This window comes from Podarcis cretensis, assembly GCF_951804945.1.
Source record: "Podarcis cretensis genome assembly, chromosome: 4".
NCBI classification, from domain to species: domain Eukaryota; kingdom Metazoa; phylum Chordata; class Lepidosauria; order Squamata; family Lacertidae; genus Podarcis; species Podarcis cretensis.
The window spans coordinates 62630980-62656800 of record NC_137173.1 but is presented as its reverse complement, the minus strand read 5'-3'; the positions used below and the strand labels follow the sequence as shown (position 1 = coordinate 62656800).

The 25821-nt window shown below is 41.2% G+C and overlaps 1 long non-coding RNA gene across 10 annotated transcripts in view; it reads left to right on the top strand.

Moving 5' to 3' along the window:
• LOC307213995 overlaps window positions 1–25821 on the top strand; it is a 64226-nt gene that overhangs the window by 12444 nt on the left and 25961 nt on the right. For 7 of the 10 annotated variants that reach the window (XR_013837798.1, XR_013837800.1, XR_013837801.1 and 4 more), the window contains one exon: window positions 5034–5095. This is a non-coding gene — a long non-coding RNA (uncharacterized lncRNA). Of the gene's footprint in view, window positions 1–1254; window positions 1989–5033; window positions 5096–5192; window positions 5295–25821 lie in introns of those variants that run through there. The other 3 variants (XR_013837799.1, XR_013837805.1, XR_013837806.1) reach the window with 3 other exon arrangements.

Sequence of the window (25821 nt, the reverse complement as noted above, 5' to 3'; positions counted from 1 at the left end):
TGATGATTCCAAATTATTTATTTGTTGTACATTTCCACTTGTTTGATGTTCTCTTCTGCCTTGGTCAAACTCCATCTGAGGTACCACGCCCCATTCTGGGCACCACAATTTAAGAAGGGTATTGATAAGCTGGAATGTGTGCAGAGGGGAGCAACAAAGATGATAAAGGGTGTGGAAACCAGCCTTATGAAGGATGGTTGAGGGAATTGGGTATGTTTAGCCAGGAACAGAGGTGACAGAGTTGAGAGGAGATGATAGCCATCTTCAAATATCTGAAGGGCTTTAATATGGGAGATAAAGCATGCTTGTTTTCTCCTGCTCCAGAGGGTAGTACCTGAACCAATGAGCTCAATTTGCAAGGAAGGAGATTCCAACTAAGCATTAGGAGTAACTTTCTGACAGTAAGAGCTGTTCAACAGTGGAACAGACTCCCTCAGAAGATGGTGTACTCTCCTTCATTGGAGGTTTTAAAGCAGAGGTTGGCATGGCCATTTGTCATGGATGCCTTGTGATTCTTGCATTGCAGGGGCTGGAGTAGTTGATGCTTCAGCTCCCTTCCATCTTTACAATTCTTTGATTTTGTGTGGTACAATGAGAATCTTAGGTAACTGAGAAATTTAAGCTGTATAAATGTATATAGAAATGCAAGCTAAGTGTTTTTAACAGGCCTGCTTTTGAAAGGAACGCTAAATTGTAGCTCAGTATGAGCTTTCACCTATTTCTAAATGCAGTGATCTTAAGTGGTACTAATGATGTCCAAAGAGGGCCAGATTTGATGAAGTGAGGAGGACCAACCAAAGTTGTTGACCTTTTTTTAGGATTGAAGTTGTTGAGGTTGGGATTTACCCCAGGAAATAAACTGCCACAGGGGCTGGATTAAATGGACTGGCAGGTCAAATTAGGCCCCTCGAAATGCACTTTGGACATGCCTGCCCTATACTAAAGCCTCTCAATCCTCTGTAAGTGATGCCTGCTCCTTAAGAGAAAGTCCATTTGAGTTGAATGGGACTCACTTCCAAGACCGCAGCTAGGTTAGTCTATATGGCCATTTACTCCTGGTTTGTGCAGGTTTCACGGTGAAATAACGCTACTTACACATTTAGAAGTGCATCCATATGACAATACTGATTTTTGTCTCGCCTAGTAAATGAATACCCTTAGCAAAATTGACACAGAGTGTTCCGTAAGTGCCAAAAGAAGCAAGAAGCAACAGTACTAACCTGCTTTCCGAACCTGTAAGAAGCTTTTACGCGTTATGATTTGTAGTTAATTCCCCTCCGGAAAATAATCGTTTATTTTTGTGGCCACCAGGAGGCGCAGCCCAGCCTGCTAATCGCGTCTCAACTTCGTATCAGTTATCAAAGCGGTGGCGGGAGAAGGAGGAGGAATGCTTCTAGTTCACACCACCTATTTCCTTGACTCGTGCTTGGCTGCTGCTTTTGTAGTATAGTATTAACTTAAGCACTTCCACATTGATTGAAATTAATTATATATTTAAAATAACAGCAACAGCACTAAGGCAATTTGTTTTCTGATCGCATAAAATTAGGGGTGGGTTAAACAAACGGCAAAACTAAATCTGCTAATAATAATTCTTGTAAGACCATCTTCTGTTTTGATCGGTTATTTACATTGTTTTTACCCTTCCTTGGGAGCAAGCCCCATTGAACATGAAGGGATTTACATGTGCGTAATCACTGCACTGCAATGCAGAAGACAGACTGAAGTCAACAGGAGACAAGCCCCATCCTTGTAAGGCAGGATTGGCCACTGAACTGGAATTAAAACTTTTTGCCGCCATGCTGACCACTCAAGTGTGGGGCATTCCGGGGGGGGGGGGGGGGGCTTGAAAGAACTCTATGGCCAGTGGGACACTCTGGGAATCCCTCTTGGAACTCAGTGGTTCTTGAGGGCTCCGCTTCCTCTTCCGTTTCTAGAGCGGGCCTAGTAATCCAGCTGAAGCAGCTGAAAGTTAATAGTGTTGTCAGGTGAGGCAAAGTGCTCAATTAAGCACAGTGGCCAATTAAGCAGAGCGCTTAGGTCTGCAAATGAAGAAAGTTTGTGGTGAGCACGCTGTATGTGTTCTACATTTCAGCCTGCAAGTAAGGAATATAAACAGCGGGAGGGAAGTTAAAAATGAATTTCTAAAATGTTCCAAACTAAATGTTAACAGGAGTTCTTAATTCTGGGCTATTTAGAGCTAAGAGTTGTGAAGCCTGCGCTTGCTGGTATTAATGGTTTTTATTCAGCCACATGTAATGGAAGATGACTTTCCCTTCTATAATGCCTGTATGTCTGACCGAATTAGCTGATGTCTCGTTTCCATTCAAGGCTATTTATTCTGTTAGGCTTCTTCTCTTGTTTTGTTCTTGTGGGAGGACCAGACTTGGTTTTTGGAAGGAACGAGTGAGGTCTGCAACAAAATGTTGCTGCATGAAGTTGCCTCTTCAGTGGTCCTGCCCATGGCCTTTTCCAGGGCATCCAACGTGCCACCTTCCACTTTGGTTTTTCCTGCCCTCCATGACGGTGGTCGCTGACCATGTTCAGTCCTCATTTGGCTGTTTAGAACTGGATTTTCCCACTCCTCTGCCCCTCCCCTCCATTTTTTATATATTTGTACAAACCTCAGAGGTCCCCATAGTATGCTGATGCCTCCCTCTTGTTTTTGTTTTTTTGGGGTGGAGTGTGGTATTTAGGCTACATAAGGTTAGGCACATGAAGAATTAGTGTACATATTAAAAAAGGTAAAGGTACCCCTGCCCGTACGGGCCAGTCTTGACAGACTCTGGGGTTGTGCGCCCATCTCACTTAAGAGGCCAGGGGCCAGCGCTGTCCGGAGACACTTCCGGGTCACGTGGCCAGCGTGACATCGCTGCTCTGGTGAGCCAGAGCCGCACACGGAAACGCCGTTTACCTTCCCGCTGGTAAGCGGTCCCTATTTATCTACTCGCACCCGGAGGTGCTTTCGAACTGCTAGGTTGGCAGGCGCTGGGACCGAGCAGCGGGAGCGCACCCCGCCGCAGGGATTCGAACCGCCGACCTTTCGATCGGCAAGTCCTAGGCGCTGAGGCTTTAACCCACAGCGCCACCTGCGTCCCTAGTGTACATATTAGTATTCTTGTAATAGAAAAGCCATGGTCAAGAATCACAATGGTGGAATTTGGCTTATCTCTCGGTTTGGGAGATTCGTGAGGCTATCAAACACAATAACCAAAGACACTCTTTAGAAACCTCCTATATTTCATGCCCACTTTGGAGACAAAACTGTGTAAGTTATTTAATGATTGGGGCCATATTCTGCTTTAAGTTGAGATACAACTTTCTCTGTATGTGTGTGTTTTCATATATACTTTCAGATCCTTTAGCAGTGTAAAACAGAGGTATTTGATTTTACCAGTGTGGGAATATGTGATATATGTTTGCATTTATGATTTTAATAGTAAAAACAATTAGCTAAGTAAGCTATTTCAACTAGAGAGTGGAAAATTAGTTGCACTGTCACATTAAAATAAGCTAGGCACCTGCATTGTTAAAGGGGTCAAGAAGCAGGCTTGTTATCTGTTTGTGGGACCTGAAAACTCCATCCTCCCTTAGGCTGCTATCTGATGCCCACTTATCCTGAAAAGTCATAGGCTATGATTTGGGAGCTTTGCTAATTGCAGTTAGGAACCAACAATGCAATCCTATTCATGTCTACTCAAAAGTAAGTCCTGCTGAATTCAGTGGGCTTTACTGCTAGGTAAATGTCATCCTTGGCACTCTATAGTTAGGCACTGTTTGGAAGAAGAAACCAGCTGAAGACAGGGTCTCTCCACCCAGGAAGATCTGCACATGTCTCTGCCGGTCTATTTTTCCAAACTTGCTCCTAATAAATCTGATTGAGTTCCATTTTGCAAAAAAGGTTGCACAATTGGTTACAAAGTCTCCCCCCTCCTCCCCATGATAGGAAGGTTTATTTTTAACTAAAATCACTTCTGGATTTATTGTTTGGAATGAGTACCAGCAGGAGCCATTTGATGTAAAAAAGACATTTGAGATTAAGCTACATGAAACGTCCGTTGAACTACATTTTTAAAGGAATGTTTCATCAGTGTTGGAGACTTATCTTTTGTACACTACCTGACGACTTGGTAGATAGTGTTTCATGACTAAATTTCTTTTGGAAATGCTGGGAAAGTAAAGCATTTAATCTTGCACAAGTTTGGTTCCAGAATATACTGTCGCCGGAATAAATGCAAATATGATTAACTTCATACCTCCTGTTTGAGACAGACGTAAAGCATTACAGTCTTATATATAACACCAGAAGAAGATTTAATCAATAAAATATTTGTTTGATAAATCATATATGCAAATGCTCAGATTATATTAAGGTGCTGAAAAGCTGACCAAAGTATTTGTTAGACTTTCAAGAACTTTGTTCTTGAAAGAGACAAATACTGAAAATATTATTTCACTCTCAAAGTCAGGGATGGAAAACCTGTGGTCCTTCAAATGTTAGCAACAACTCTCACCTCTTTCTATTGGTTATGCTTGCGGGGACTGATAGGAATTGGAATTAAACAACATTTGGAGGGCTATAGGTTCTCTATCCCTGGTCTAAGCAATGTTTTATTTGCTGTTGTGATTATCTTCTGAGTTTCATGGAGCTAGATTGTTCTAAAAGGTTTCTGTAATAATAAGAACTTTTGTTTTCAAAGGCAAAAATGACATATCAGTACTTTAAATAATACTGACTTTTAAGTGATGTTAGACACCAGAAAATAATACTTGAGCTGTGTGTCTTTGCAGTGTAATATCTCTATTAGCTCTAAAACACAGCAACCAAGGATGTTTCAGGCCTCTTACCAGAAGAGGTAGCATACAAGTTGGATTAATTAGAAGAAAATTATATCTGGAATTGCCAGACTGCTCTTCTGTCACTGGCACTAGCCTTTCAGGTAAATGCCATGGCAGGGAAGCTGTATGTGGGCTCCTTGGAAGAGGAAAGCCATAATTACACTGAAAATGTGAATTCTGCTTTTGAATTTCAGGTGGGGAATCAAATTTCAAGGAAAGCTGGAACACAGAATAAATTACCGAAGTTCAAGGCCAGGTATGACTTCCTGCTTATCCTCCAGTTTATGACTTTGACATGGATCAGATACATTCACTCAGAGCTGATCACCATTTGGGTTGGTTCTTTTTGCCAGAGTCATCTAGATCCATTACTGTGTAAATAGCACTTGCAGCGAGAGTTGGCAGCTTTTTTTCTGAAAGGACACGTGTGCTTCTAATAGCTACTCAACAGACAGGTATTTAGCCGGCCGATCTTTTGTAAAATGTTATGTGCTACATTTTCATTCAGAGAACGACCAAAGCAGAAATCAGGAGAGAAAGAACTGGAAAACATTGACAAAGCAAAATCCACATTAATTAAACTACAACAGCAACCACCAAAGAACAATTAGTAGTGGTTCCTTGGCAGAAGTCAGCCAGATAGCTATGCTGAAATATGCAACACACAGGAGGTGACCTTGGACTAGCCAATCTCTTGGTCTCACCAATGAGATTGTCTTATGTTACAGGAATGTTTCTAAGGATTTGTGAGATAAAGTACGTGCGTCTTTTTGAATGCTCTAAAAGTTCTATAAAAGCGTGAATATTTTTTTAAAAAAATGATTGACACCTTAAAGGAATGTAGCCAGCCTACAAACTTGATATCTGGGAAATGCCTTGATTGTGTTGTGGCTGCTCTGAGTATAGCACATTGTGGATAAGTGGAAAGGTTGGAAGGTAGTGTTGCCTTTGGAACTAGGTGAGCCTTTAGTTTGGATGGGCCGCTGTTGATAGGGAAGTTGAGGTAGTCAGCCTTGGGTTGCTGTTTTTAGAACATAGATATTGTATTTTATGGCCTTTGGGCCCTCCTGCTTTCTTTGTACTTGAATGTATGTGTTATATGTTTTCCAGCTGAGGATAGCACTTCATAAATCTGAAGACTTATGATATTATGAATGTTTCACATGGGGATGTGCTGTATCTGTTCAGAAGTAAGCCCCTTTGAGATCAGTGGGACTTACCTCCAGGCACATTTTTGTGTAGGATTGTATCTATAGTCTTTAGATATTACAGGACTCTTTTTATATATGTATGTCTGCTATAACAGACAAACCTGGCTACCATCTACCTCTCTCTAGAATTGGTTTATTATTATATTTTACTATGGTGGGCACTTTTGGGATTTCCTGCCTCCTCCAGCAAAATCTCTTGAGCCATCTCTGGTATTGAGCCAGGAATTGGTGGTACTGTTATCAAGTACCTTCCTAATTTCTCATCATCATCTATTTATTTGTCTGCTACTTTCCCACAGAATTGTGTCCAAAGTGGCTTGCAACCTACAAAATGAAATATTAAAAATATATTGCAAAGAATTGCAAATTTCCATAGTATCAACCAAAAAATCCAGAGAACCCCAAATCCACAAAACATAGTATAAAACAATACAAATGATCTAATCTAACTTAACAGCTTAAAACTAAACTAAAAATTTCTTCAACTTGATTCCAGCCTTGTATGTTGTTCTTTTTTTGAAGAGCAGAAACGGTTAAGAAAAAGTGGAATTCCTCACCTCCGATTCCATTTCTTTCAAGAACTCACTGTACATTTATCCAAACCTTGCTGTGTAATGAATTATTGATTTCTACCATTTGGCCACTCTGTTATATGTACATACACACATGAACTCAACTAAAGAACCCATTCAGTGAGTGGGGGCAAGTTCAGAGTAATTACACAGCTGTTCTTTAATGCTGAAAATTATCTCTATTGTGTCTGGGCTCTTAATGGCTGCAAAAGTAACAAATGTGAATAGCTTTAAGGAAAGCGACATGATGAACAACTTCCATTTTGGAGAGAGCAGCACACGTAATATAAACACCAGCTAAGATTCAGCACTGAAGGGGAGGATAGCACAAAGGCCGAAGTGCAATCAGTGCTGCTGTGAGTACCCGCCTTCCAGCAGCTCAATCAGCACTTTGATATTGCAGCATCCTTTTCTGAGCCCTGCAAAAGCCAGAAGGAATAGCAAATTGGCTTCAGCTTAAGGTGATGCGTGGGCTAAAAGCACACATAGATTTTTTTTAAAAAAAATGCTTACCATATATTGTACACTTAAGAACAACAACACATAATGCTTGAGCTCCGCAACCCCAGAGTCGTCCGTGACTGGACTTAACAGTAAGGGGTCCCTTTACCTTTTAAAACAGAAAATGGCCAAGGGCTAATCTGCTGTTCTTGCTGCTAGCTACCAATTTTTATTCTACTGAAAGCAGGGTATGTGTGTGTGCTAAAAGTATGTACCCTAAGCTTATCTGCATTGTAAAATGATGGTTCATATTTGTCATATGTTACTTGCTTTGCAAATTTCCATCTGAAAGTGGACTAGGCCACAGCAGAATGCAAGCAGGCTTCTATCTTCTCCACTTCCTTGCAAAGCTGTGCTTTCAACAACTACCTTACATGTAGATGTTTAGCAGGTAATGCTTTCCTGGCATCCAAATGTAGTGATTAGAATCACAGGAGCATGACAAGGGAGAGTTGGTAGGCTTGCAGTGCCACCCTATGTGCGTCTATTCAGAAGTAAATACCATGGAGTTTAAGGGGACTTATTCCCAGGTAAGTGTGTATGCTAAAGATTGCAGCCTTAGCCTATAATACTTAACAAATTCACCAAACATTAAGTCATGTTGAACTCAGTAGGACTCAGTTTCTTGGTAAATGTTCTTCAAAATGCATAAAAGAAAAAAGAGAACAGACATGAATTCATCTTCTAAAGGCAGAGCTTTGCTAAGTTTCTATTTCTATTTTTCTTTCTTATTCCACTTACAAAAGCTGGAGACCAGGGCAACATTTTAAAGTTAAATAAGCCAGCAAGAGTTGTTAGTGCATTTACCATTACACAGATCTCCTCCTCCCTCCCTTATTACATACACAAGATGATATACACTGTGTAATGGTAATATTTTCCTGGGAAAACAAGTTCATAGGAAAATAATACAGCTCTTCTCAAACATTTACTCAGATGACCTGCAGCAAAGCGATATGGGGAAAGAATTTTAAGTAGCACCTGTAGTCAACAGTATATTTAAATGCTTTTTTCCTCCCAGAGATGAATGGATCCTCACTGGTGAAAGAGAGAGGCCAATCCTATGCAAATATTGGATATATATATTTTTCTCAGCATGGAGCCGTCAACTGCATTTTAGGTGTCAAGAATTTTAAGAACTAGAAATGAGCAGGGGAGAGTATAGCCACCTGCTTACAGAAAAATGCTAAACATGTTTTAGGCAGCTCCATAGAATTATCTATGGTGTTGGGGCCCATCTTAGCCATTAAGATGGTTGTGCACATTTCAAAGCAACCTATGTAGAGTATGCAGGAGCAGTCACAACGAGAATGTTTGTTGTTCCTGCTGTTGCAATTTGTACACCTCTTTAAGTGCTGTTTGCAATATAATTTGCAGTCTTTTTTTTAACAAGTATCTAAAAGTTAAACATTTTCTTCACTTCTTTGTTGGAAGTGAGTTCAAAAAAGTTTATTTTCATTGTAATCAATACTGTGGTTTCTAAAGGGTATGGTACCCAGGGCAGCGTCCCAGAAGATCACCCAAACACTTGGAGATGTCTATCTGGAATAAAAATATTAGTTTTTAAAAAAATATTTTTAGTGATTTTCCATTTTTATGGTAACAACAATAAACAAGCAACAGTAAACATGAAAAAACTGCAAAGTAACCACGGTGCCATTTGTCAACATTTCATTCCTCAGATTAATTTAGTAGATTCCCTTGTGTCAAAGGTGGGTTCTGAACATTGCTCTTTTGTTGTATGAAATCAATGAACGGTTGCCAAGTACAGTATTATAGGGGTTTGAATTCCACTAAAATCAACACCTAATTGTACTACACCTCCCTGAAAAGACATCACTGTTTGAAATGTGCTTTTTAGGAAGGGGACTTGCCTTTCACTGGGCAGTAAACAGAAGCTATAGTTAGGGTAGTAGAGTTAAGCTCCCCTTTGGCATCTTGGGGAGCAAAGTTCAAAAAGTGTGAAATAAGGATTACAACCCCCTTGCTTTGGAAGATCCTGCAGAGCTGTACATCATAGCCTCATAAACACAGAACCTTATCAATGGATTTTTTTACTACGCATCTTTGAAAACATATAAAACCAGTTTTTCTTCTTTTTGGAGCAAAGACTCCATTCTGTGGTTCTTGACAGGGTTGCCCATGCCATATACCAGTACATTGAGATGCCCTTTTAAATGTGTCCTTCAGGATTCCATATGGTAGGATCTGTTAACGAGTGACATCATGCTAATGCGAGGTCCTCCTGTCATTCTGCTCCTTGAAAGGCAGACCTTGGGAGAGAGGATTTGAAACTGGATAATAGGCATAGTAATGCGGTTAATCAACTAACTTACTTTAACAAACATTTGAACATTTAACAGTGAAACAACAAAACCAGGTTGCACCACAAATGGTGGAGGGAGTAGGGTTCTTCTCTCCCCCTTGGGCCATTCTTACTGGCAACCAACAAATGGAGGGGTATCAGTAAACCAACCATAATGAATGAATAGACCCTCTCTAAGTAGCATCCAATTCCAAGGCTGCATATTGATCACTCATAGAGTAATTTCCAGTTTTATGAAAGTATAGGGAGCTGTCAATATAAACTAGGCTGATTTTAAAGCTCTTTGCAAGATCAGGTCTTGTATTGGATCTCTCCCTTGTGGTTTCTGCTGGCTCCAGCAATGTGGTGCATTTCTGTTCTCTGGAAACAGTGTTTTTTCAATGCTTTAGAGGATCCTCGCTTTTCCTGCCATCATAAATCAGCTTCATCTTCTGATGAATCATCTGCATTTCCCGCTTTGTCAGTTTCATGCAAGCCTAGTAGATGCATGATGTTGAGAACCTCTGCATGCATGAAGGCTCTATGCTGTATACCGTCAATTATAACAATGTTGGAAAGGATACCCTCATCTGTATTTAGCCCCTGCCTTTGAAAGCTGCTCAGTATATATTTTGAATGCTTTTATCCACTTTAAAGTTGCAGGGCACAAATAATGTGAAATTATTATGTGATTTCTCTCCCATTCCAAACTGTCAACTTCTTGTAGCTCTTTCAAAATGGCCTCTTTTGTCACCAGGCCACTATGTTGTTTGATTGCAAGTATTGGCTGCTCCTGTGTGCCACTTCAATATCGGTTTTAGTAGGATTCATATTTGGTAGTACAAGATCAAATCGTGAAATTATAAAGGTTAGTAAATCTGCTTCCAGGGATTCAGTCATATTGCGTACTTTGAGGTTAAAGCAGCACAGATTATTGTCCTCTTCTTCACATTGGGACTTGGCTATCTCTTGTGTAAGAGGTGAGCTTTTTGATTTTTACAGCATATTTGGCCGAGATGTCAAAGGCTTCATCTGCAGTTTCGCTACTGCTGGCAGTTGAGTATCAGTTTGATCCAGTCTTCTTTCCATCTGGGTAATGACTGCCTTCCATTCTGTAGTGAGATCCTGGCAAAGATCCTTGTGGAGTTTGCCTAACTGGGCTGTCAATTTGGTTAGCATGAGGGTGGCTGCAGCTTCATTTCTTTTAGACAGCTTGGTCTGCTTAGCTTTCATTGATGGGACGTTGTCATCTTCCCACTCAGAGTCCAAAGCAAGATGTCCAGGCTCTGTAGCGGAATTTGATTGTCTTTCTGTGTGTTGTCACTTGCCCAAGCGCATACTCAGGAGGGGAGGAAAGCTAAAATTCAGTTTTTTGAGGTTTAAGTAGGTGTTCAATTAATTAATTGTGCTTAGAGGAGTGGACCAGAGGATTTAAACCATGATATTTATTATTATTATTATTAAAATTAATTTTTATTAAATATTTTTCTCGTTTACAAAAGCACATGCATTGTCTCTTTCTTCAGGTTGTGTTTTCTACAGATCAGTTACATTTGTTGTGAGACATTGGTGTTATATGCAGTATAGGGTTGGGAAGAAAAGGGGGGGAGACAGGAGAGAGAGGTGGTGGGGTGGTAAAGCTTATGTTCTTTTACTTAGTGTATGTGTGGGGGTTTTGTGTCAGCGTCACTTGGGTAGATTCTCTTTCTATTTGCTTGTTATGTTTCCTTGGTGGTGGCCTAGGGTGTGGTTGATTGTCTTTGGTTGGCTGTAGTGGGATTTGTTTGTGCCTGTGGGGGGGGTTGTTGGTTTAAGTTAGCCATATTGAATCCTATGTTGTCGGTGGGTTTTTGTTTTTGTCTTGGTGGGCTGCATGTGTGATAAAGGGGAGTCATACCGGTGTGTAGGCATCCTCTTCTATTTGCCCCTGTGTCAGTTTGTCTATTGGTTAGCTTTTCTAGCAAGACTCTTTCCCATACTACTTGATACCAGTCTTCCATTTTTATTCCTGACAGGACACTCTAGTGTCTGGCTGCTGAGAGTAGGTGGCTTATGAGCTCTTTGTAGTGTGACTAGGCATTGTGATCTTGGAAGATGTTCAGTAATGTCAGTTCTGGGGTGACTTCTACTATCTGTTTAGTTATTTTGCTTATTTCTTGTATGACTGCTGTCCAGAAGAGTTGGATTTTGGGGCATTCTCACCACATGTGGAGGTATGTGCTAGTGAAAGCTCATGTCATCTTCCTTTTAATGTTTAAAGGGGCACAAAATGAAATGAAGGTCCAGCCTTGCATCAGCTTTCAGAAGGGTATTATTGGAAGATTGGTTTCAGTAAGCCTAATTGAACAAAAATAAGATTCTGCAAATCCACTTGTACTGAACTACCTAGCAGCTATATTTGTGTGGCCATAGACTTCTGCATGTGTATCCATGGGTGGATGAGAATTGGAAATTGCTCAAGTGCTGTCTGTGTGATTTCCCCAATCCAATGAGGCAGGGCTGCTGTGCTTAATGCCCCCTGTCTCCCAATTAGCTGAAATCCAGCGATTAGGTGTTTGTGAGGATTCAGTTCCCTGCTCCTCCCCCCCCCATCATCAACAGCGGTATGTTATAATTTTGGCTTTTTGAAAACAGCTGTGCACCTAGTGTCAACATTGCTCCCCACTATGAATTCACTATGTTCGTTGCTGGTAGTATTACTCCATCCTCTGCCCCAAACCTTTGTTTTTTAACACACAACCTGACACACAGAAATTATTAAATAGGGGAAGCTTTTCCCAGCACTTATTTTACTGTAATAGGTCAGCGCACTAAATGTCTGGTAGAGCTGTATTTTCTGGTAAATTTGTTTTGTTTTGTAATTCAGTTGTTCACAGTGGCAAAATTGCTTTGGGGCATTAGCACAAATGAAGCTGTCTTGGCTGGCTGTGAAATATGGCATACTAGAGTTGTTAATCCCTGTTAAGGTGCTGGTCTCAAAGGCACACCACATGCGGAGGGCTCAGCACATCATAGGACAGGGCTAAATGTGCCCCTTTTTCCTTATCTTAATGACTCAGTGGAATTAAAATGTCATAGATATGAAATATCTTACGTTGGGGGAAAGTTCACAGACTTAGCTAACACTGCATACGAAAACATCTTACAGTCATGACCCTAATGACATTTGACTAGCAACAACTTCCACAAAAATCAGTGGGATAAGAAGAGTCCTGCTGGAGCAGACCAAATGTCTAATTTAGGTTCAGCATTCTGTTTTCCACAGTGGTCAAACAGATGCCTTTGGGAAGCCCACAAGCAGGATGTGGCGGCGGGGGGGACGGACCTCTCCTGCAGTTGTTCACAGCAACTGGAAGTAGCATATAGTCGCCACATAATTGTCCCTCTCTGCCTGTGTGCATTTGCATTTTACTGTAATTTTTTGTTGTGTGCTGAATGTGTGCCTAATGTATTGCATACACTTAACACAGGCTTTCTGAAGACTGTCATGATTTGCCTCTTCACAGTACCTCCCATCCTCTATTAAACAGCTCAGCTGGGCCACCTGCTACCTGCGCTGTTTGCTTGTCTGCTGGCTGTTCCTTGCACTGGAGGTGGTGTGGTTGCCCTTCAGCAGCCAAGCAAATTGCAGCAAGACAACAGTCTTACGTATACAAAAATGTATTTTAGTGAACTGTATATATAAATAAAGAAATAAAGGGGTAAATGTTCACATTTCCCAAAGGGCTATGCCTATGGGTCACGGGTCACCTCTGGGCTCTCAGAATAGGTGTTTCCTTATCCCCTTGCTTTTCATCCCACTTATGCAGTTCAAGTTTTTTCTTGTGCTAAGTGGCTTTACAGGGCCATTGTGTCCCAGAAACAAGGCACTAGTGATCCTTTTGCTTGGATGCTGAACCCTTCCAGTGCCTGCTCCTAGCAATACTTACGGTATCTGCCTACTTAGTGGCTTATTCAAGTCAGGCCATAAGACTAAGAGAATCAAATAAATGCTGGGAGATGTTTGGTCAGGTACATATGATTTGCTCGTGTTGGGAAGTACATGATTTTGGAGAAATGTAACCGAAGATGAAAGGCAACGTATACTGAAATAACTATGATAATGTGTATTCTATGTAGAGACACAACCATCTCTGACAAGATAATTACTACTTGAGGTGGCTCCATGTTTGATAACTTGCGAACTTGGTTACCACAGCAGACAACCTGCAATATCAGACTTGTCACCTTGGCGAAAGAAAATTAATGAATATTTAATGTCTCAGACCCGGCAATGACAGAAAGTATTTTCTAGCTCTTGAAGGTCAAAGTCAGAGTTTGTGAAGTACCACCAGCAAGTAATGGCTCTAGGTTATTATTCTACCTCAAGCAAGCTTTATACATGCAAGCTTTGTAGCCTTCACATCATTTTGAGGTAATAGCATATAGGTATAGATTGGTGTGTGTGTGTATGTATGTGTGTGTGAGAGTGAGTGAGAGAGAGAGAGAGAGAGCAAAGCATAGTGTATGACTTGTTGCGTTGGATTTATGTATGCATCACAACATATATAACGTCCATTAAGCATGATTCCATTGAAATTAGCTGTCAGCCTAAATTGGGATAGCTTACAGAAGTGCCTTTAATAAACACTGGATAACTTCTTTCCCAATAATGTCACTGGATGATGTAGCTGCTCTGCACACTCCAGAATAAAGCCAAGAATGTTCTTACACCTCTGCTTATAGAATCATAGAATTGTGTAGTTGAAAGGATCCCAAGGGTCATCTTGTCCAGCCCCCTGCAATGTAGAAATCACAGCTAAATACTTCTTGACAGATGGTCATCCAACCTCTGTTTAAAATCCTCCAATGAAGTTCAGAAAGTTCTTCCTAAGGTTTAGTTGGATCTCCTTTCTTGTAATTTGGATCTATTGATTTGGGTCCTACCCTCTGGAGCAGCAGAAAACAAGCTTGCTCCGGCTCCCATGTGACAGCCCTTCCGATATTTTAAGATGTCTGTCATATCTCCTCTCAGTCTCCTCTTTTTCAAGCTAAAAATACCCAGATCCCTCAACCTTTCCTCATAAAGCTTGGTTTCAAGACCCTTTTATCATTTTGGTTGCTTTCTTCTGCACATGTTCCAGTTTGTCAATATCCTTCTTGAAATGTGCCCCAAACTGGACACAGTACTCCAGGTGGGGTGTGACCAAGGCATACTAGGTTGATACTACTACTTCCCTTGATAAGCATCCCCTCAATTCCTTCATCCAAGTCATTTATAAAGAAGTTGAGCAACACGGTGCCCAGGACAGGACCCTGTAGCACTCCACTTATCCCTTTTTTTCAAAGATGATGAGGAACCTATGGTGAGCACTCTCTGGGCTTGGTCAGTCCACCAACTACAAATCCATCTCACAGTAACCTCATCTAGCCCACATTTTACCAGCTTCTCCACAAGAATATCATGGGGGACTTAGTCAGAAGCCTTTCTGAAATCAAGATATAGTACACCCTCAGCATTTCGCTGATCCACCAAGCTTGCAAATTATATATATATATATTAGTCTGACATGACTTGTTTTTTAGAAACCCATGTTGGCTCTCAGTAATCATAACAACCTTTTCTAAGTGCTCACAAACCCGCTGTTTAATATTTGTTCTAGGAACTTTCTCGGTATTGATGTTAAGCTGACTGGTTGGTAGTTGCTGCGTCCTCTCCCCTGCCCTGTACCTTTTTGGAGATGGGGACAACATTTTCCCACTTTAGTATATAAATATATATAATGTCTAAATGCTTATACATTTGAAGACTCTAGCCTTCAGTTGTAGTCCTTAACTCCTTACAGTTGCATCTGTACTACATAAAGGAAAATAAGAGTCTTCTGATACATATTTCGTTAAAATACATTTTCTTTACTAGAAATCTATTCAGTCCAATATTATTTAAAGTGAATATGGTAAATGTTTATTGTGCCCCATTGTTGTCTGATTTGTAAAGCAAACTATACAAAATTCAAATTTGCACCCATTCTTCATAATGGGCATGGGAAGGAAACATGGTATGTGGTTGGTACTGGAAAGGGCTGTTTATAGCTGCCTGATAAAGCTTTTATTGTGCTTGCTTTTGAACACACACATGTACCCATTTATCCTTTTGAAGAATTTTAACAATACTGAAATGCCATAGTTATAATAAAAGCTCAGAAACAGCAAGAAACAGCACCCTGGGAAGATACTACCTATTATGACAGTTATTTAAAGATGGAGTTGCTTTTCTAGCAACACTTGTTCTATCAATAAATTATTGAACCAAGCAGATGCAACTTTTTTTGTACTTAAAAATGCTGACAGTGTTGATGTTTGCTAAAAATGGGTTATGGCATCTTTTCTTCTCTTCTATCTGACCTTGTTCATAATCAAGTGGCTCATTCCCACCAAGCAGGGGGGTGGGGAGTAGAGGCTTGGATTGAAGCTGATGGTCACTGGGTAATTCAGAGGTCAAGTCCTTGGTTATTGCAGATGAAAATTTTCAAGTCCCTAATTAAGAAGCCTTGCTGATTTAAGGATCTTGGAAAAAAAGAGTGTGCATAATGAATAACCTACCACTAATAGTGGAAATGATTGCTTGATGATTCCTGTTGCCCCCTTTTATTAAATTACTGTCTCAGGAATGTAACCAAGGCAATGAAAAATAATGAGTTGGATGTTGAGTCTTTTGCATATTTGTGATGTCCCAGTTATTTTTTCCCCAATCAAAAAAAGTATGCTTTAGGTGAGGGGAGCTTTATCTGCAACCTGTAATAGAATAACAAGCTATAGTAGGACAAGATAGGGAAGCCGGGAGAGGTTAGGCAATGAATGAATACTGAGGATGAGGAGAGGAGAATCAGGAAGGTTAAGGGAAGGTGTTCTGTGTGATAGGTCTTGAACAAAGATGTGAAGAAAGGACAGGTTATTCAGGGCATAGACAACAACACAGTAGGTGGGTGAATTCATCTGTCATTTTGCTAATTAGCTTGATTACAATGGATTATGGATTATCTTTAGATATGTTAAGAATGCTGGATTCTGAAACAACCATAATGCAGATAAGGGGCACTATGTAAAATTGATTCTCAACTGGAAATGGAGCACAGAGTATCATTTCCTAAATGATGACTTCTTTTTACAATTTAACATTTTATTTTTTTATTAAATCTTTTAGAGCTACATTTTCAGACCATGCTTGGAAGAATATGTAAGGATATCTATAAAAATAAACCAAATTAACAAACTCTATTTGTGGTCAACAAGTGCTAAAGGTATTCTCTCTCTCAAGTTTTGTAAGCTTGTTCTCTTAAGTTTGCCATCAACTATGTTGGACGCAGGTGGCGCTGTGGGTAAAAGCCTCAGCGCCTAGGGCTTGCCGATCGAAAGGTCGGCGGTTCGAATCCCTGCGGCGGGGTGCGCTCCCGTTGCTCGGTCCCAGCACCTGCCCACCTAGCAGTTCGAAAGCACCCCCGGGTGCAAATAGATAAATAGGGACCGCTTACTGGCGGGAAGGTAAACGGCGTTTCCGTGTGCTGCGCTGCCTCGCCAGATGCAGCTTTGTCACGCTGGCCACGTGACCCAGAAGTGTCTCCGGACAGCGCTGGCCCTCGGCCTCTTAAGTGAGATGGGCGCACAACCCCAGAGTCTGTCAAGACTGGCCCGTACGGGCAGGGGTACCTTTACCTTTTTATGTTGGCGTAGAGAGGCACTCTCCTGATCTTAGGAAGCAGCAGGACAGTACTGTTGTGATATGGCATGTACAGTGAACATATCAGTGAATCACTCACTCCCAGTGGCCCCGCTTACTTGCCTTCAGTAGACTTGACATGTGTACAAACACTATACAGCCGTACCTTGGTTTTTGAACAGCTTAGTTCTGGAACGTTTTGGCTCTCAAACGGCGCAAACCTGGAAGTGACTGTTCCGGTTTGTGAACTATTTTTGGAAACTGAACATCTGACAGGGCTTCCACGGCTTCTGAATGTTTTGGAAGTCGAATGGACTTCTGGAACGGATTCCATTCGACTTCCAAGGTATGACTGTACATGTGGCGGGGGGAAATGTGTCCTTTGTAGGTTTCTGAGCTTCTGTGCCATTCTTATCAGGATGCTACTATGGCTTGTACAAAAGCCAAAGAACATCTTGTGCTTTTGTCAATGAGGAGGCATAATACCACATAATATAATCCCTCTTAAAACAGATTATCCAGCTGGGTCATAGTGAGTCTCTGCAAACCAAGACAACATGTGAACTATTTGGCATACATCTATGTATTTTTACTATTTTATCATGATTTATGACCTATCTTCATGACCTATTTTTAAAAGCCAGGGTTTTTTAAAAAGTCTTTTAAAAAGTCTCTCGGTGTGTGATTCAACCACTGATAGATGTTGTCATCCATAGGGTTACGATCCTCTTTGTGGCCCAGCTTCTCTGTGTTAAACACAGAAAAAGAAATTTGACTGATAAAACTTCCTATCACTACATCTGTACATCTCTATTCTAAGAAAACCCTCGCTATCTGAATTGATACTTGGCATTTTCCTGTTAGAGGTGCAGGAATCTTGCCAGAAAAAAAGATGGTAATCTTAAGTAAGCCTTGGATATGTGGCATGATAACACATGGCAGTTTATGTGGAACGACAATCCAGCTACTGTAAGCTTTACAAGTGATGCAAATAGAAGGATATGCAACAAAGAGCTTTACTTGAACAGGGAATCTCTTGCAAATATATCTAATAATGGCTACTCTAGGTTTTTATTCCTTTTGTGCTTTTTGTAGGTCTGCTTCTCTCTCTCTGCAACAACTATTCAGGGAACGCATTTGTTACTAACTTGAATTACTGTCACTATATCTGACTGACTAACAAACCCATTCTCAGTATGGATATCTCACCAATATTGAATGGTGGTTGCAGTAACAGCAGTAGCAGCCTGTGTGATGGTGCAGACCTGCCCTCAGTTTATCTGGACAGGGCTGGAACTAGGCAGGGTAGATACCAGATCTTCTAGCTGTTGATTGCAGATTATGCCCACTAAAGCATTAATTTCTCAGACTCTGACTTGCTTCCTCTCCTGAGTGGCACACTTGTTTTAAACAACTGTTTAATGTTTTATGTGAACCAGGCCAGTGTGTTGTTTTTCTCATCCTGCCAAGTTTGCTGCAATTTGCTAGCCATATTGAGTGTCTTTTTAAATGCAGAAATTCAGGGTGTACATATTGTAGGTATGTGCTACAATTTATAGTAAAGTTTCCATATTTATCTCCTCGGTAACTGGTGAGATATTGATCTTTTCTCCACTTCCTCAGTTTTCTGGATACATGGTAAAAATGCCCCCCACTGCTTAGCAGGATGTTACAGAGGCCTAATACAGATGACCAACTTGACAAGTGGAAGTTTTATTGCCACAAATTCACTTGGTAATTGAAATTAAAGAAAGTGTGATTAAAATTGTTTTTCCTGCCATGTGTGTGAAAAATTTGGGGCAATATCAAGTGTAAGGCTTCCCCGTATTATCCATTCACAGCTTATCAAGTTGTATGTAAAAAGTGCCAAATTGCCACATGATAAATAGTTGCTAATTTATGCTCTCTTTTATCCTATGATTCAGCTTCATTCCAATTAAAATTTCCAAAACAGCATGGACAACATCGCCCATCCTATACGGCATTGGATTAATAGACAATAACAGAGTTTGAAAGACCTTGTGTTTGAAAGCACGAGCCCCTTTTGTATGCACAATGGCATTGCACAAAATGCCTCAGATTATAGTTTCAAAAAACCCATTTTCTCATTTTTATTATAATTGCTAACCACAAGGTGGCACACATCTTCTGTTTTAAGTGCCAATAGGTGCCTACCCCAAGAAGCTAACTTGCCATTCTTCCACACTAAAGCACTAGCTGTTTGGTGTTAGTAACACTAAACAACGCAGCAAAACTTGGCTGAGTGTCACAACAAAATGTTGATGCATATCAGTAGTTCAAATCCAAACATCAGCTGACTTATTTGATGTGTGGTATATTTATCTATGAAATAGATGTAAGACTGCTCCTAGTTTCCTGCCTTGTTGTTATGGTTGTAAACTATCTTTATTGATTTTTGTTGGTTTATTGTGTTTTAGAAGATGTTGTAAATGACATTTTGGTCTGCAGCCCCTATAAGCCCCAGCATAATTGTTTATATATGTTTACACCCAAAATTAATGGACCTGTGACCCAAGGCACAAATCCTGTTATTTTAAAAGTGTGTGTGTGTGCATGTGTCAACTTGCTTGACTTATTTTTGCTATTTTTGCTCTAGATTTTATGGGATATAAATAAAAGAAACCACAACAAAGGCTCTTAAATTGCTTTATATTAAGATGACACAATCCTGAGTATTTCCTATATATCAACCTTCCTGTGAACCATGTCCTTCTCTGTTGAAATTCTCCTCCACCTCAAATATTGAAATGTTGTCCTACCTCATTCCCCAAACCTGGTATAATATTGCTGCTATACCATTCTTGACTTGAGTTTGCTTAGGGGCATTTTGTGAAACCCTAGCCAAAAGAGCTGGTGAGATTAATGATTATGTCTTGTGTGCATGACCTTTGTATTCTAAATAAATTGTTGGTGCTGCTTCGCCACCTCTCCACCTTGTTCCAACTGAGGTTATGTCAACTTAATGTTTTTCACCGTAAGTCAGTATACCTTGCAGCAGGAAGCATTGCTGTTAGAATCCACTCCAGTTCTTCTTTGGGCCTCCTTTCTCTCTTTCTCTTTCTCTCCCCCTTTCAACCCAAAAGAACAGCTGTTCCTATAACTCTTTCTTTTGTGATCTTAATAGATGCTGTATAAAGGGAACAAGGAAGTCCTGTTAATTGTGCCAGTTGCCCAAGTGTTCATAGGAGACTATGACAGACAAAATCTTACGTAAAGGATGTTGTTAATATAAAAATATTAGCTATTTTATCCTTACTCTCAAACCACCCTATTTCATGTGTTAGTCAAGCACGCATGCTAGGATTGTACCTTGGTGGATGTGGAAATGTCAATTTTCCAGGGCATGGTTTTAAAGAGTCACTGTGCTACATACGCATTCGTTTTGTCTAAAGCACACCTTTGTGCCTCTGAACAGTTGAAAATTGTGTATTAGATTGACATCACACCTTTAAGCAATCTCTTTCTCCTTGCAGTCATCCTTCGGTTTTGGGAACAAAAGTCAAAGCAGGTCAGTTCTTTGTGTTCATTATTCTGACTCACGAGGTTTCCCCAGCTTGTAATGCCACAGTGGACACTGGCACATTCTGTTGTCATACAGGGAATCTAATTGGGAAGAAATATGATTTCTGTTTTTCTCTGTGTGTTAAAGCTGAGCAAGTAATCTGTAACCCTGGGAAACCAAGAGCTTTTGCCAGGAGGCTAAAAAACACATATAAAGATAAAGTCAGCAAACATCCTGGGAGAAATGTGTGCAGTTCAGTCACACACAGCAAATTCAGAAATACCACAACCTCGTTTGTGCCATTATAAAAGGGAATATATGTCATGTGCAAATAAATGGCTCAGAACAGCCATGTTTTAATAGGACTACTTTTTGTGATGGATTTTAAGTCTTGTACACCATATGATCTCTTCTCTGAATTACTGATGGCAGTTAATTTGAAGCTGTATTGGAACCTGAAATAGAGTTATCACAGGCTATCCTTTCCTGCTTTATCTGTCTTTTTAATATTATCATTTGCTTCTCTGGTACCCATGGAAACAGCCATTAAGATAGCCACTTTCTCCAAGGAAGAGAGTGTTGTTAATGTCTGACATTTATCCAGCTGTGTAGCTCAGGATACAATTTTACAGGGTTTTAAGATCAATCCATAACTCTGCCTTGAAGTATGTGTAGGAACTAGAATCCATCCAGAAATACAAGATAAAGCAGGAGAAGATTTCTAATTTCCATGCTGCTAGCAGGCACGTGGAGAGCTAAATGTTGTTTAAGAATAGATTGTTGTTTTAAATCTGCTCCCTTATACTTACATTTATTTACTTATATGTGAACTGATTTCTGCGGCTCCATAATTGCATTAGTAATAAGATCATTTTGTTTATCACCAACATTTTTTTAAAAAATGGTATATGTCACAGCCTGTCTTAGATGATTTCACTAAGGATGCATTGCTAACAGATATCTCCCAATCCCTCTGGACCCAGTGGAACTTTAATTCTATACATGACGACTAGGATGTTGCCACTCGTCTAAGTAAGAAGCGCTTCTTTCTCACACTCAAACTATTGCTTATCCCCTTTGATTTCCCAAAGTCTTGTGTTTGGGCTGTTTTTCTTCAGAAAACACATGGGGGCTCAAATAACTGAATGCATCTCCCTACAAAAATCCCCTTCACATTGAAAATAAGATGTCGAGGATAACATTCTTTCTGACATCTAGCCTTTTGGCTATAGGATATTTTGTTTGAGTAGAGTGAGAAATGGAGCAGTGAGCAGTTTCCTATAGCCCAGACAGAGGTTTACCACTTCGGCAAGAGCTATGTGTTTGTGTCAGAAGCACAAAGCAATAACTGCATTTGAATGTTGTGGTTTGTTTTGTATTAGGCTGATCATATTTAGATGACAGTGCCAGGTGGCGGGGGGGGGGTAGCTTGTAACTATTCAAAATATTTTCTGCTCATGCTGTCCCTTAAACGACTGAGCCCTTTCCTTAACCCACCATATTGTTACCCTACCCTCCTCCCTCTGGCTCTTCTCTTTCTCTCTAAGCTGTCATTTTGTAACTAGCACAAACTGGTGGATCCCAGTGGCCTCGCTTAAAATACACATTCAGAACTTGGGACAGCTATACAGCTGCAAATATGTTTTAAGTGCATTTTAAGTGCATTATACAAGACGGCAATGATGAGCTAATGGGAAATTCAATACAATTGTACTCTGGTTACGAAGGGACGCGGGTGGCGCTGTGGGTTAAGCCACAGAGCCTAGGACTTGCCAATCAGAAGGTCGGTGGTTCGAATCCCCGCGATGGGGTGAGCTCCCGTTGCTCAGTCCCAGCTCCTGCCAACCTAGCAGTTCGAAAGCATGTCAAAGTGCAAGTAGATAAATAGGTACCGCTCCAGCGGGAAAGTAAACGGCATTTACGTGTGCTGCTCTGGTTCGCCAGAAGCAGCTTAGTCATGCTGGCCACATGACCCCGAAGCTGTCTGCGGACAAACGCCGGCTCCCTCGGCCAGTAAAGCGAGATGAGTGCCGCAACCCCAGAGTCGGTCACAACTGGACCTAATGGTCAGGGGTCCCTTTACCTTTACCTTACTTTGGTTACGAACTTAATGCGTTATGGAGGTCCGTCCTTAAGCTGAAACCGTTCTTATCCTGGGGTGCACTTTCGCTAATGGGGTCTCCCGCTGTGCGCGCCCCTCTGGTGCACGATTTCTGTTTGCATCCTGGGGCAAAGTTCGCAACCAGGAGCAGCTCCTTCCGGGTTAGCGGAGCTCGTAACCAGAAGCGTTCATAACTAGAGGTACCACTGTATATATTTTTTAATGTTTTTTAAAAGCATTTTCACAGTGTTTTATTATATATGTCTAGATTCAGCCCTTATCCTTCTTATGTTTCTCTTCATTGTTTAGGCTATGGGACATTTTCCTATCTAGCTTCATTGTGGCTGCATATCTCCCTTTTTCTTGAAAAAGCTGTTGCTCTTCCACACTTTTTGATGGGTCTTAGGTAGTGCTATGCTGTTCTCTGTTCCTAAGTGATAAAGAATCTGCTGCTACTCTGACCACTTGGTTGAGACTGTCACTGACCAGGCTTGTTTGCTACTAGCTCTATTATTTTCATGGTGTTCCTTTTGTTTATGCTTGGAATTCTGCTTTGCAGCCTCATACCTTATTTGGTTCAAGCCCACCCCCACCCTAAAAAACTCCCAGTAACACCCCAAGCCCACTCAGCATTTAGCAATCAAATTTAATTAAAACATACCTGCATTTCCAAGATATGGAGGTCCAAAGCCAGCATAGTTTTGCCCCCTGAGGTCCATCAGTCTTTTATAAGGATTCCCAATAACAGTTATCCAAATGTTACCTTCCTTTCCGGTCTTTTAAGAATCTTTTAAGTTGCTGGGTCTCACAAAGGCCTAGTCTGAAGCTAAGTGATTTAAGGATAATGTATCTTATCATTATGATATGGTACAATCTGACGATCAACCATACAAAGCTTGCCTTGCTATTAAAAAAATCAAAAGCTCATTCTAGGAATGATTTTTCTCTTCCACAGTCTGCTTTGGCAGTGCCTCATTCACTAAACAAAGAGCTTTTGTCTCATTTTCTTCTTTTTTGCATGCAAGATTAATGGAAGGGTTTGTTACATGTCATCTCCACCAATGTGTCCATGGGAAAATTAAAGTATAAACCTTGTAACATCTTGATAGAAGCGATGAAAAGGAAGCATTTTGTCCACCTACAGACTATTTTGTTGCCAGTATGAATGCTCGTCTGTTAGCATGTGATGTGACTGCCAGCATTCTATATCCAGAATCAATAACAAAAGACTTAAAGCAATAAATATATTTTGGGTACCATTTATTTGGTTTTGCTACTTTTAATATTTTTAAAGCGTTTATCCAACAGAAAAGCATAGGTTATGAAAAGCTATCATACCTGTAAGTGGAACCCTATCAGTATCTGGTCCAATATCCTGGTCTCACAGTAACCAGCTAGATGCCTGTGGGAAGCCTGCAAGCAGAAGCTGAGGGCTGCAGAACCCTCTTTGCTTATGATACCCGGCACCTGGTATCCAGAGGCGTAATGCCTCTGTTAGTGGAGGTAGATCGTAGCTGTCAGGGGTTCAGGAGCAGAAGCACAGGGAAGAGAGGAGATGGAGAGCGAAGGGGAAGAATCCGAGGGGAGCGTAGGAGAAGAGGACAGTGGACCGAGGGATTCCATGAGCCTCTCCAGCGAATCGGAAGATTCACAGAAGGGGGCGCCAGTGGCCAGGGGTAGGGGGTTCCCAAGGGGAACGCCCCAGGAGCAAGGGGGCAGCAGGGACTCCCAGAGCAGTAGCTGGAAATCAGGACCAGCTTCCCCACCAGAGCAGAGTGGGGGGGAAGAGTCCCAAGGATCAGGGCCAGTGCATTCCCCACCAGGGAGAGAAGATAAGGCAGGGCTGACCACGCCTCCATCAGAAAGTCGGACAACGGAGGAGAGGTCAGATCCGGCCAGTGTCCCGGAAGAGGGAAGCAGTGACCGAAGTAGTGTAACGGTTAGGAGAAAGGTCACTGGGTTGGCGCGAGAGGCAAGTTCAAATGTACAGGAGCGCGGGACAGCAGAGAATGAGGATTGGGAACCGGGTCCTAAAGCCCGCCGGAGGGAGGGGGAGGAGCTAAGCGACTCAGCGTCGGAAGAGTCCAGAAAGGGCAATGCGCCAGCGGGCAGGAGGACCCAGAGGAGGAGAGAGCAGCGTAAAAGGTGGAGCAGGGCTAGGATCTTAAACTGGTGTCATAGGGGAGGAGACTCAGACGGTACTTCGCCGGTCTAGGGTTAAGACGTAGAGCTGCGCGCTGCGGCTTTGAAATGGAAACTGAACCTCAATAAAGACTTTTGTACATAACGACAGCCTCGCGTTGGTCCTCTGTGAGCTGGGACCTAGGGGCAGCTCTGACAGTAGCCATTGTGGCCTGTAGCCATTGATAGGCGTATTCTCCACGAATTTGCCGAATTTCAATGACTACCACAATGCCTTGTGGTAGGGAATTTCGCAGATTTAACTATATTCCGTGTCAAAAAATACTTTATCCACATATGCCAATAGAATAGCTTTTCTAGTTGCAGAAACGTATGCTAGAAATCTTAGTTTTCTTGTTATTGTTCCTTAAATCATTTTTATGTATCACTTAAAAAACCACATTCCTCTATACCTGGTGTGGATTATGTGTATTTCTCCTTCTGCAGTGGCATAACCAACGAATCACTGTTTGAAGACTAGTACATAGTGTTTATTTTAAGATATTCAGATGTATATGTGTGTGTATATGTGTAGCCGATTTCTTTTTGATAATATGTATCACACAGTGATTCTTAAATCTACTCAGTGCAACAGAGACATTGTAAAACCAGATGCAGATGTATATGGACTGTGAGTCAGCGGCTCTGCCAATATTTTTGTTGCTGTTCACAATGGCGAGGTAATTGCATTATCAATCTTGTTAGTCTAGGGGCATCTAGGGCTTCGTTCTCGCTTTGACTGTGTGGGGGCTCATGTCCAAATGCTGCACAAGCCCATGGCAGCAGGGAGAAGAGGGCTCTAAAAAAATGCATGGGAGGGATCGTAGTTCAGTGATAGAGCATTGATTGCAGAGGGCCCCAGTTCACTCCTGGAATCTTTACTCAGATTAGA